Below are 13,188 nucleotides of genomic sequence, written 5' to 3'. Positions count from 1 at the left end.
TAGGGCTAGGTTAGGGCTAATGTAAAGGCAAGTGATAGGATTATGGTAAGGGATAGGGTTAGAACTAGGAATAGGACTAGGGCGAGAGTTAGAGTTAGTCTTAGGACTAGGGTTAGTTTAGGTTTAGGGCTAAATTAGAGCTAGTATTAGGTCTAGAGTTTGTGTTAGAGTTAGGCCTAGATTTAGGCTTAGGTTTACGTTTAGGTATAGGGTTAGGTTTAGGGGAAGGGATGGGGTTAGAGCTGGTTTTAGGGCTAGGTTGAAGTTTAGAATTTTGTTTAGGGCTAGGGTTATGGTTAGGTTTAGTAATAAGGCTAGTTTTATGGCTAGGATGAGGGCTAGGGTTTGTTTTAGGGTTATGGCAAGAATTAGGGGTAGGGCTAGTGTCATGTCTAGACTTACATTAGGTATAGATAGAGGGTTAGATTTATGGCTAGTTCCAGTGTAAGGGTTCAGTTTAGGGTAAGGGTCATGTTTAGAGCTAGGGGTATTATTACGGCTAGAATTAGGTTTTGGGTTTGGTTTAGGTTAGGGTTTAGGTTTAGAGCTTGAATTAGCATTAGGGTTTAGTTAGGGTAATGATAGGTTTAGGTTTATGGTTCATGTTAGGTGTAGGGTAATTGATAGGGTTAGAGTTAGCAAAAGGGTTAGGGTTAGGCCTAGGGTTAGGTCATGTTCGGGCTAGGGTTATGATTAGTATTAGGGCTAGAGTTAGGGTTAGGCCTAGTGTTAGGGTTAGGTTTAGGTTTAGAGTATGGTTTAGAGTTTAAGCCAAGGTTAGCACTAGGGCAAGGGTTAGTTGTAGTGTTATGTCTAGGTTACAGTTACGGTTAGGTTCAAGGTTAGTGTTAAGTTTAGGGCTAGGGTTATAATTAGGTTTAGGGTATTGGATAGGGTTTGATGTTGTGTTAGGCTTAGGGTTAGGTTTCAGCTTAAGGTTAAGGTTAGGTATAGGTTTAGGGTTAGGTTTAGAGTAATGGTTAGGGATTGAGCAAGGGTTAGCTCTATGGCAAGGGTTTGGTATATGATTATGTCTAGGGTTAGCATTAGGGTAGATTTAGGTTAAGGGCTAGGGTTATCAGGGTTAGGGTTAGGGTTAGGATAATGGATAGGGTTAGAGCTAGGGTTAGGGGTAGGGTTATTATTAAGGTTAGGGTTAGAGTTAGGGTAATATGTAGGTTTAGAACTAGGGTTGGGGATAGGGTTAAGGTTAGAATTATGGCTAAAGTTAAGGTTAGGTTTAGGTTTAGGCCATATTTAGGGTTAGGGTTAGGTTAAGTTTAAGGGTTATGGATTGAGCTAGTGTTTGGACTAGGACAAGGTTTAGGGTTACAGTCAGTGTGAGGGTTAGGGCTAGGGTTAGCATTAGGTTTAGGGTTAGTGTTAGGGTAATGGATAGAGTTAGAGGTAGGTTTTGGCCTATGGTGATGGCTAGTTTCAGGGTTAGTGATATGGCTAGGTCTAGTGTTAGGGTTATGTTTTTTGTTAGGATAAGGTTTAGAGCTAGGGTTTGTGTTAGGGTAAGTGTTAGTGTTCGGGTTAGGGTTAAGTTTATTTTTAGGGCCAGCATTAGAACTAGGGTTTGGTCTATGGGTAGGGTTAGGGTTTGGGTTAGTTTAAGGGTTATTATTGGGGCTAGGACTAAGTTGTTGTTTAGGGCTAGGCATAGTGTTATCACTAGATGAAGGATTAAGTGTAGGTCTAGGTCTAGTGTTAGGGTTAGGTTTAGGTATAGGGTTACAGGTAGTGCCAATGTTAGGTGTTGGTTTAAGGTTAGGGTCTGGTTTAGACCTATGGATAGTGTTAGGGTCAGAATAAGGGTCAGGGTTAGGGTTAGGGTTTGGGATAGTGATAGAGCTAGATTGAGGGTTAGGGTTAGGACTAGTAATAGAGTTAGGTTTTAGGTTAGGCTAAGAATTAGTTTTAGGACTAGGGTAGCTTTAGGGTTAGAGTTTGGCTTAGAGTAAGGGATAAGGTTAGCACTAGTGTTAGGGCTGGGGTTAGGGTTAGGGTAAGGGCTAGGGTTAGGTTTAGGGTTAGGGTTAAAGCTGGGTTTAGAGCTTGGATTAGAGCTAGGCTAGGTTTTGTGATAGCTTTAGGGCTATGACTAATGTAAGAACCAGGGTTACAATTAGGGTTAGTTTTAGGGTTAGTGTTACATCTAGGTTTAGTGTTTGGTTAGGTTTAGGTTTAGGTTATGTTTAGGGAAATGGATAGGTTATGGTTAGCGAATGTGTTAGAGGTAGGCCAAGGGTTAGCATTAGGGTTACGGTTAGGGTTAAGGTTAGGGTAATGGATAGGGTTGGAGCTAGGGTTAGAGCTAGGGTTATGGTTAATGTTAGGCTTAGAGTTAGTGTTAGGTTTAGGGTCAGTGCAAGGATTAAAGTTAGTGTTAGATTTAGGGTAAGGGTTAGGACTTGGTTTAGGTTTAGAGTTAGGGTTTAGGTTTAGAGCTAGAGTTGGGGCTTGTATTAGTGCTAGGTTTTGGATTACATTAGGGCTAGTGTTAGCAATACAGCTAATGTAAGAACTAGGGTTATGATTAGGTCTAATTTTAGGGTTACAGTTAGGGCTAACTCTAGTTTTATGGTTAGGTTTAAGTTCAGGGTGAAGTTTTGAGCTTTGGTTAGTGCTAGGTTCAGAGTCAGGGTCAGGGTTAGTTTTAGGGTGGAGGATAGGACTCGAATTAGCGTTAGGCTTAGGGCTAGATGTAGGGTTAGGATTTGGTTCAGGTTAAGGGTTACAGTTATTGCTATGGCTCATTATGTTTTAGGGCTAAGGCTAAAGTTAAGGGTAGTTTTACTATTAATGTTAGTGTTATTGCTAGTGATAGGGTGAGTTTAGGTTTAGGGGTACATATAGAGTTATGGTTAATTCTAGAGTTAGGGTTATGGCTAGGGTTAGGGCTAAGGTTATGTCTAGTGTTTGGGTTATGGTAAGGGATAGGGTTAGAACTAGGAATAGAGCTAGGGCGATAGTTAGAGTTAGTCTTAAGGCTAGGGTTAGGATTTAGTTTAGGGCTAAATTAAGGCTAGGAATATGTCTAGGATTGGTGTTAGTGTTAGGCCTAGGGTTAGGGCTATGTTTAGGATTAGGTTTAGGGTTAGGTTTGGGGGAAGGGATGGGTTATAGCTGGGTTTAGATCTAGGTTATAATTAGAATTAGGTTTAGGCCTAGGGTTAGGTTTGTGTTAGGATTAAGGCTAGATTTGGTGTTAGGATGAGGGCTAGGGTTGAAGCAAGTTTTAGAGATAGGGATAATGTCAGGTTTATGGTTACAGCTAGGGATAGTTATAGGGTCATGTTAATGGCTAGGTCTAATGTTAGGTTTTGGGTAAGGGCCAGATTAAGAGTAAGGTGTAGTTTTAGAGTCAGGGTCAGGTTTTGGGTTTGTGTTAGGTTAATTTTTAGGGTTAGGCCTCAAATTAGCGTTAGGGTTAGAATTAGGGTTAGGTTAATGGACAGATTTAGGTTTAGGATTCAGGTTATGTTTAGGGTACTAGGTAGGGTTAGCGTTAGTGGTAGGGTTAGGGTTAGGCCTGAGTTAGCATTTGGGTTAGGGTTATTGATAGGGTAATGAATAACATTAGAGCTAGTGTTAGGGGTAGTGTTTTGGATAGGATTAGGGCTAGAGTTAGGGTTATGATTAGGGCTAGGGCTAGGGTTAGGGTTTGGTTTAGGCTTAGGGTACAGGTTAGATTTTGAGATAGGGTTAGTACTAAGGTGAGGGTTGGGTTTAGGATTATGTATAGGGTTAACTTTACAGTTAAGGTTAGGGTTAGTATTAGGGTTAGGGCTAAGGTTTTCTTTAGAGTTAGGTTAATGGATAGGGTTAGATGTCGGGTTAGGGTTAGGGGTAGTTTTAGGTTTAGGGTTAGTGTTAGGGTTTGGGCTAGGATTAATGTTAGAGTAAAGATTAGGGTTTTATCTAGGGTTAAGGCTATGATGAAGGTTAGGTTTAGGGTTAGGTCTAGGATTAGGTTTAAAATTAGGATTAGAGCTAGGTTTATCATTAGGTTTAAGGTTTGGTTTAGGGTAATGGATAATTTTAGAGATAGTGTTAGGGCTAATGTTAACATTATGATTAGGGCTAGGATTAGGATTAGGTTTAGGGATAAGGCTAGGGTTATGTTTAGGGTTCAGTTTTTGGTTTTATCTAGTGTTAGGTCTAAGGCAAGGGTTAGTGTTAGTGTGAGGGTTAAGCTTAGGGTAAGGCATAAGTTTAGGTTAGGGTTAGGGGTACGCTTTGGGCTAGATTTAGGCCTAGGATTAGGGCTAGGTTTTGTGTTAGGTTTAGAGCTAGTTTTAGTGCTATGGTATTTAAGGGTTATGTTTACAGTTATGGCTAGGTCTAGTGTTAGGTTTTGGTTTTGGTTAGGGTCAGTTTTATAGCTAGGGTCAGTGTTAGTGTCAGGGTCTGTGTTTGGATTAGGGTTAGGGTTAGGGCAAGAGCCAGAATTAGGATTGGTTAGGTCTAGAGGTAAGGTTAGTATTTGGCTTAGGTTAAGGGTTATCATTAAAGCTAGGGCTAGTTTTTTGTTTAGGTCTTGGTTAAAGATATGGCTACAATAAGGATTAGGTTTAATCTGGGGCTAGTGTTAGGGTTAGGTTTAGATATAGGGTTATGGGTAAGGCTAGTATTAGGGTTTGGTTTAGGTTTTGGGTCAGAAGAAAGGTCAGAGTTAGGGTTAGAATTTGGGTTATGGTTAAAACAAGAATGAGGGCTAGGGTTAGGACTATTAATAGGGTTAGGGTTTGGGTTAGACTAAGGATTAATTTTAGGACTAGGGTTAGCATTAGGGTTGGGGTTTGGCTAGGGTAAAGGATCAGTTTAGAGCTAGGGTTAGAGCTAGGTGTCGGGTTAGGGTTATGGCTAGTGTTAGGGTTAGGGTTAGGGTGAAAGCTAGGGTTAGGTCTCAGATTTGGGCTAGGTTTGGTTAGCATTAGGTTTAAGGTTATTGCTAATGTATGATCTAGGGTTATAAATAGAACTAGTTTTAGAATTAGGGTTAGGAATAGGTCTACTGTTAGGGTAAGGTTTATTTTTAGGGTGATGTTTAGAGGTAGGGTTAGTGTTAATTATAGAGACAAGTTCCAGGGTAGTTTTAGGGTTAAGATTAGGACTTGAATTAGGGCTAGGCTTAGGGCTAGATGTAAGGTTAGGGTTTGGTTTAGGTAAAAGTTTAGGGTTAGTGTTATGGCTCAGTTTTGTTTTAGGGCTAAGCCTATGTTTAATGCTAGTTTTAGGAATAGTGTTAGGGTTAGCGCTAGTGTTAGGGTTAGGTTTAGTTGTAGAAATAGTGTTAGATTTAGAGTTAGATTTAGATCTAGGATTAGGGCAAAGTGTAAGGTTAGGGCTAGGGTTATTCTAGGCTATGGCTAGGAATAAGGTTATGGTAAGTGATAGGGTTAGAATTAGGGCTAGGACTTGGGCTAGATTTATACTTAGTCTTAAAGCTAGGGTTAGGGTTACATTTAGGATTAGGGCTAGGGTTAGTGTTAGGGTTAGTTCTAGGGTTAAGTTTAGGGCTAGGGTTAGTGTTAGGGCTAGGGTTTGGGTTAGGTTTAGGGTAAGCAATGGGGTTATAACTAGGTTTAGGGAAAGGGTTAGAATTAGAGTCGGGTTATGATTAAGGTAGGTCTTGGGCTAGAATGAGAGCTAGTGTTCGTGTTAGGGTTAGGGCTAGGATTAGGGCTAGGACTAATGTCAGGTCTAGGTTTATGGTTAGGGATAGGTTTCAGGTTATGTTTATGGTTAGGTCCAGTGTAAGGGTTCAATTTGTGGTAAGGGTCAAGTTTACAGCTATGTGTATTATTAGGGTCAATGTATGGCTTAAGGTTTGGTTTAGATTAAGGTTTAGGTTTAGGGCTCGAATTAGCATTAGGGTTAGAGTTAGTCTTAGGGTAATGAATAGGCTTAGGATTAGGGTTCAGGTTAGTTTTAGGGTTATGAATAGACTTAAGGATTGGGGAGATAGGGTTAGGGTTAACACTAGGATTAGCATTAGGGTTAGGATTATGGTTAGGGTAATGGATAGAATTAGAGCTAGGGTTAGGGCTAGAATTATGGTTAAGATTAGGGCTAGAATTAGGGTAGTGGATATAATTAAAGCTATGGTTAGGGCTATGATTAAGATTACGTTTAGCGCTAGTGTTATGTTAGGGTTTGGGATAGGGCTAGGGTTATGTTAAGGGTAAAGGTTAGGCTTTGAGGTAGGGTTAGATCTAAAGTGAGGCTTAGGGTTAGGGTTAGGGCTAGGGTTGGGTTTATGGTTACAATTAGGGCTATGTACAGGCCTAGGATTAGGGCTAGGTTTTGTGTTAGTTTAGGCCTAGGGTTAGGACCATGGGTAATGTAAGAGCTAGAGTTACGATTAGGGCTAGTTTTGGGGTTAGGCTTATGGCTAGGTCTAGTGTTAGGGTTAGGTTTTGTGTTAGGGTGAGCTTTGGAGCTAGGATTATGTTAGAGTCAGGGCCAGTGTTCAGGTTAGAGTTAGCGTTTGGGTTAGTGCCAGAATTAGATCTAGGTTTAGGTATAGGGGTAGGGTTAGTGTTTGGGTTACGTTAAGCATTATTGTTAGGGCTAGGGCTAGGTTGTTGTTCAGATCTAGGGCTAGAGAATTGGCTAGAATTAGAATTAGACTTAAGTCTAGGGCTAGTATTAGATTTAGGTTTAAGTATAGGATTACCAGCAGGGCTAATGTTAGGGTTCAGTTTCAGGTTTGGGTCAGGTTTAGAATTACAGTTAGTGTTAGGGTCAGAATAAGTGTCAGGGTTAGGGTTTTGGTTTGGGTAATCGTTAGAGCTAGGACGAAGGTTAGTTTTAGGACTAGTAATAGGGTTAGGGTTTGGGTTAGGCTATGGATTAGGGTTAGGACTAGGGTTAGCATTAGGTTTAGGGTTTAGCTTAAGGTAATGGATAGGGTAAGAGCTAGGGTTAGAGCTAGGGTTGGGTATGGGTTAGGGATAGTTCTAGGGTTAGGTTTAAAACTAGGGTTAGCGCTCAGATTAGGGCCAGGTTTTGGGTTAGTTTGGGGCTAGTGTTAGGCCTACAACTAATGTATGAACCAGGGTTATGATTAGGGCTACTTTTTGGGTAAGTGGTATGGCTAGGTCAAGTGTTAGGGTTAGGGTTAACATTAGCAATTTGTTTAGAGCTAAGGTTAGTTTTAGGGTCAGGGTCTGTGTTCAGGTTATAGTTAGGATTAGGGTTAAAGCCAGAATTATTACTAGAGTTAGGTCTAGGGGTAGGGATATTGGTTGTGTTAGGTTAAGTTTTATCATTAGGGCTAGGACTAGGTTTTTGTTTAGGTCTAGGGATAGAGATATGGCGAGATTTAGGATTAGGTTTAGGTCTAGGGCTAGTGTTAGGGTTAGGTTTAGGTATAGGTTTATTGCTAGTGCTAGTGTTAGGGTTCAGTTTATGGTTAGGTTTAGATTTAGATCTATGGTTAACATTAGGGTCAGAATGAGTGTAAGGGTTAGGGTTAGGGTTTGGTTTATGGTTAGAGCTAGAATGAGGGCTAGTAATAGGGTGAAGGTTTGGGTTAGGCTAAGAATTAGGGTTAGGCCTAGGGTTATCATTAGGGTTAGAGTTAGCTTAGAGTAAGAGATAGGATTAGAGCTAGGGTTAGGGCTATGTTTAGGTTTTTGGGTTAGGGATAGTGTTAGGTTTAGGTTTAGGGTTAAAGCTAGGGTTAGGTCTTGGATTAAGGTTAGATTTTGGTTAGAGTTAGGGCTAGGTTTAGATTTATGGCCAATGCATGAACTAGGGTTACGATTTGGGCTAATTATATTATTAGGGTTAGGACCAGGTCTAAGGGTCATGTTAAGTATAACATTAGGGTGATGTTTAGAGCTAGGGTTAGTGTTAGGGTCAAATTCAAGGTCAGAGTAGATTTAGGGTCAGGGTTCGGACTCGAATTAGGGCTAGGGTTAGGGCTAGGTGTAGGGTTAGGTTTTGGTTTAGGTTAAGTTTTAAAGTTAGGATTATGGCTCGGTTTTGTTTTAGGCTAGGGCTTTGGTTAGGGCTAGTTTCAGGCTTAGCATTAGGTTTGACATTAGGTTTTAGGGTTTAGGATTAGTGTTAGGTTTAGGTTTAGGCTTAGGGTTAATGTTAGATTTAGATTCAGGATTAAATCTAATGTTAGTTCTAGGGCTAAGGATAGGGTTGCTGTTAGGTCTTGGTTTATGGCTAGGATTAGGGTTATGGTAAGGGATAGGGTTAGAACTAGGAATAGGGCTAGGATGAGAGTGAGAGTTAGTCTTATGGCTAAGCTTAGTGTTTGGTTAGGCATAGGGCATAATTAGAGCTAGTAATAGGGCTAGGTTTATGGTTATGTTTAGGCCTAGGGTTAGCTTTAGGCTTAGGGTTAGGTTTAGTGTAAGTGATGGGGTTGGAGCTAGGGATAGGGCTAGGTTGAAGGTTAGAATTAGGGTTAGGGCTAAGGATTTCATTAGAGTTATGATTAAGGCTAGGTTTAGGGCTAGGATGAGGTCTAGGGTTTGTGTTTTGGTTAGGGCTAGGATTAGTGTTAGGGCAAATGTCAGGCCTAGGGTGATGGTTAGGAATAGTTTTAGGGTTAGGTTTATGGCTATAGTTTAGTGTTAGGTTTAGGGTTAGGGTCAAATTGAAAGCTAGGGGTATTATTAGGGTCAGGATCAGGTTTAGGGTTTTGTTTAGTTTAGGATTTAGGTTTAGGGCTCGAATTGGTGTTAGGGTTTCGGTTAGGGTAATGATAGGGTTTGGATTAGTGTTCAGGTTAGATTTAGCATAGTGGATAGGGTTACAGTTAGGGACAGGTTTAGATTTAGGCCTAGGGTTAGCATTATAATTAGGGTTATGTTTAGGGTAATTGATAAAGTTAGAGTTAAATTTAGGGCTAGGGTTATAAATAAGATTAGGGCTAGGCTTAGGATTAGGAATATGGGTTTGGTTTGTGTTAAGGTTAGGGCTAGAATTACGGCTAGGGCAAATGTCAGGTCAAGGGTTATGGTTAGGAATAGATTTAGGGTTAGGTTTATGGCTAGGTCTAGTATAAAGGTTAGGGTTAGGGGTAGGGTCAAGGTTAGAGCTAGATATATTATCACAGGAAGGGTCAGAGTCAGGGTTTGGGTTAGGTTAAGGTTAGGGTTAGAGCTCAAATTAACAGTAGAGTTAGGATTAGGGTAATGATAAGATTAGGTTTAGGGTTCAGTTTAGGGATAAGTTTAAGGTTAGGCCTAGGGTTACCATTAGAGTTATGGTTAAGGTTAGGGTAATGGATAGGGTTAGAGCTAGTGATAGGGCTAGGGTTATGGTTAGAATTCTGTCTAATTTAGGGTAAGGTTTAGGACTATGTTCTGGGTTAGGGTTAGGTTTAGGGGTAGGGGTAAAGCTAGGGTTAAGGCTCAGATTAGGGCTTGGTTTAGGGTTTCGTTAGGGCTAGGGTTAGGGCTATGGCTAATGTATGAACTAGTGTTACAATTAGGTCTAGTTTTAGGGTTAGGGTTAGGGCTAGGTCTAGTGTTACGGTTAGGTTTAGGGTTAGGGTGATCATTAGAGCAATGGTTATTGTTCAGGTCAGTGTCAGAGTCAGGGTTAGTTCTAGGGTTAGGTTTAGAACTCGAATTAGGGCTAAAGTTATTACTAGGTTTATGGTTAGGGATTGGTTTAGGTTAAGGTTAGGAATATAGGTTGGCTTTGTTTTAGGGCTAGGGCTATGGTTACGGCTAGATTATGGATTAGTATCAGGGTTAGGGCTAGTGTTAAGTTGAGGTTTAGACTTAGAGTTAGGGTTATATTTAGAGTTAGGGTTAGATTTGGGTTAGGGCTAGGGCTAGGGATAGTGTTAGGGTTAGGATTGGGGTTATGGTAATGAACATGGTTAGAACTAGGGATAAGGCTAGGGTCAGAATTAGAGTTAGTCATAGTAGTAGTCTTAGGGTTAGGGTTAGGGTTAAGGTTAGGGCTAGAATTAAGGCTAGGGTTAGGGCTAGGATTAGGGCTAGTGTTAGTGTTAGGGTTAGGGCTAAATTAGGACTAGTATTAAGGCTAGTGTTAGTGTTCGGGTTAGACCAAGGAGTTGGGCTAGAGTTAGGGTTAGCATTGGTGTTAAGGTTAAGTTTAGGGGAATGGGTGGGGTTATAGCGAGCTTTAGGGCTAGGGTGAGGGTTAGAATTCAAATTAGGTCTAGGGTTATGGTTCAGTTTAGGATTAAAGTTAGGTTTAGGGCTAGTTTAAGGGATAGGGTTTCTGTTAGGGTTATGCCTAGGACCAGGTCTAGGGCTAATATCAGGTCTAGGGTTAACATTAAAAATATTTTTAGGGTTAGGTTATGGCTAGGTGTAGTGTAAGGGTTAGGTTTAGGTTAAAGCTCAGCTTTAGGGCTAGGGTTATTATTAGGGTTATAGTCAGGTTCAAGTTAGCATTTGGTTTAGCAAAAGGTTTAGGTTTAGGGCTTGAATTACCATTAGGGTTAGGGTTAGGATTAGGGTAATGGATAGGGTTTAGTTTAGGTTATAGTTAAGGTTTAGTGTAGTGGATGGGTTAGGTTTAGCGATCAGGTTAGGGTTAGCATTAGGGTTAGGGTTATGTTTAGTGTAATGGATAGGTTTAGAGCTAGGGTTAGGGCTAGGTTATAGTTTGGATTAAGTCTAGGATTAGGGCTAGATTTAGGGATAGGGCTAGGGTGTGATTTAGGGTAAGTTTTAGGGTTAGGGTAAGTCTTAGGTTTAGGGCTAAGGTTATGGTTAGGTTATGGTAAGGGTTAGTGTTTGAGCTAGTGTTGGGGCTAGGGCAAGGGTTAGTTTTAGGTTTAGATCTAGGTTTACATTTAGGGTTAGAGTTAGGTTTAGTGTTAAGAATAGGGTTTTGATTAGGGTTAGGGTTAGGGTAATGGATATGTTTAGAGCTAAAATTCAGGCTATGTTTAAAGTTAGGATTAGGGCTAGGGTTAGGGTTAGGGTTTAGGATAGAGCTAGGGTTATGTTTAGTGTAAAGGTTAGGCTTTGAGCTAGGGTTAGGTCTAAGGCGAGCCTTAGGTTAGGGCTAGGTTTAGGCTGAGGGTTATGCTTAGAGCTGTTTAGGCCTAGGATTAGGGCAAGGTTTTGTGTTAGGTTCAGGGTTAGGGTTAGGAATATGGGTAATGTAAGAGCTAGGTTTATGTTTAGGGCTAGTTTTAGACATAGGGTTATGGCTAGGTCTAGTGTTAGGTCTAGGTTTTGGGTTAGTTTCAGCTTTAAAGCTAGGTTCAGTGTTAGAATCAGGGTCAGTTTTGGCAATAGGGTTAGGGTTAGAGTTAGAGCCAAAATTAGCACTAGGTTTAGGTCTAGGGGTAGGATAAGTGTTTGGTTTAGGTTAAGGGTTATTTTTAGGGCAAGTGCTAGGTTATTGTAGGTCTAGGGCTAGATTTATAGCTATATTTAGGATTAGCTTTGGATCTAGGTCTAGTGTTAGGCTTAGGTATAGGTATAGGGTTACCAGTAGGGTTAGTGTTAGGATTTGGTTGAGGATTCGGGTCAGGTTTAGACCTAGGGATGCTGTTAGGGTCAGATGAGGATCGGGGTTAGGTTTAGAGGTAGAATGAGGCTAGGGTAAGACTAGTAATATGGTTAGAGTTTAAGTTAGGCTAAGGATTAGGATTAGAACTAGGGTTAGCATTTGGGTTAGGGTTTGGCTTAGGGTAAGGAATAGGGTTAGAGTTTGGGTTACAGCTAGTGTTAGGGTTAGGGTTAGGGCTAGTATTATGGTTAAAACTAAGGTTAGGGCTCAGATTAGGGGTAGAATTTGTGTTATGGTTAGGGCTATGGTTAGGACAATGACTAATGTATCTACTAGGGTTATGATTAAGGCTAGTTTTAGGGTTTTGTTAAGGCTAGATATAATGTTAGGTTTAATTTAAGGTTAGGGTGATTTTTAGAGCTAGAATTTGTATTAGGGTCAGTGTCAGGGTCAGGGTTAGTTTTAGAGTTAGTTTTAGTGTTAGTTGTAGGGTTAGGGTTTGATTTAGGTTAAGGGGTAAAATTAGGGCTATGGCTTGGTTTTGGTTTATGCTAGGGCTAGGGATAGGACAAGTTTTAGGATTAGTGTTATGGTTAGGGTTAGTGTTAGGGTTTTGTTTAGGCTTATTGTTACAGTTAAATTTAGAGTTTGGTTTAGACTTAGACTTAGGCTTAGATCTAGGATTAGTATTAAGGCTAAGAATAGAACTAGGGCTAGGGCTAGTGCAAGAGTTAGAGTTAGTCTTATGGCTAGGTTTAGGTTTAGGACAGGATTAAATAAAGGCTAGGATTAGCACTAGGCTTTGTGTTATTCCTAGGTTTAGGGCAAGGGATAAAGTTAGTTTTAGGGTTATGGTTATTTTTTTGGGTACCAGATGAGGTTATAGGTAGATTTCGGGCTAGGGCGAAGAATAGAATTAGGGTTGGGGCTCAGGTTATGGTTCCAGTTAGAATAGGGCTAGTGTTAGACCTATTGTTTGGGTTAGGTTTAGGGCTAGGATTACGGCTTGGGCTAATTTCAGGTCTAGTGTTATGGTTAAAAATAGTTTTAGGTTTAGGTTTATGGCTATGTCTAGTGTAAGGGTTAGGTTTAGGGTTAGGGTCAGGTTTAGAGCTAAGGGTACTCTTAGGGTCAGAGTAGCGATTAGTGTTTTGGATAGGTTAAGGTTTATTGTTAGGGCTCGAAATAGCATTAGAATTAAGATTAGGGTAAAGGTAGTGTTAAATTTAGGTTTCAAGTTAGGTTTAGGGTAATGGATAGGGTTAGGATTAGGGATACGGTTAGGTTTAGGCCCTGGTTTAACATTAGGGTTAGGATTATGGTTAGGGTAATGGGTAGGGTTAGAGATAGGGGTACGGTTAGGGTTATTGTTACAATTATTGATAGGGTTAGGTTTAGGGTTAAGGTTAGGGTTAATCTAGGGTTACAGCTAGGTTATAGTTATGATTAGTGATAGAGTTTCGGTTAGGAGTAAATGTAGGGAGGGTGCTAGGAATAAGGCTAAGTTTTTGGTTAAGTTAAGGCTAGCTTTAGGGTTACAGCTAATGTAAGTACCAGGGTTGCAATTAGGGCTAATTTTATTATTTTTTTCCCCATATACAGATTGCAGAATCACATCAGTTACACATCCATTGATTTACATATTGCCATACTAGTGTCTGTTGTGTTCAGCTGCCTTTACTATCCTCTACTATCCCCCCTCCCCTC

Source organism: Marmota marmota, unplaced genomic scaffold (genome assembly GCF_001458135.2).
Source record: "Marmota marmota marmota unplaced genomic scaffold, marMar, whole genome shotgun sequence".
Lineage (NCBI taxonomy): Eukaryota > Metazoa > Chordata > Mammalia > Rodentia > Sciuridae > Marmota > Marmota marmota.
The sequence above is the reverse complement of the archived record's forward strand: the minus strand, read 5'-3'. Positions refer to the sequence as shown.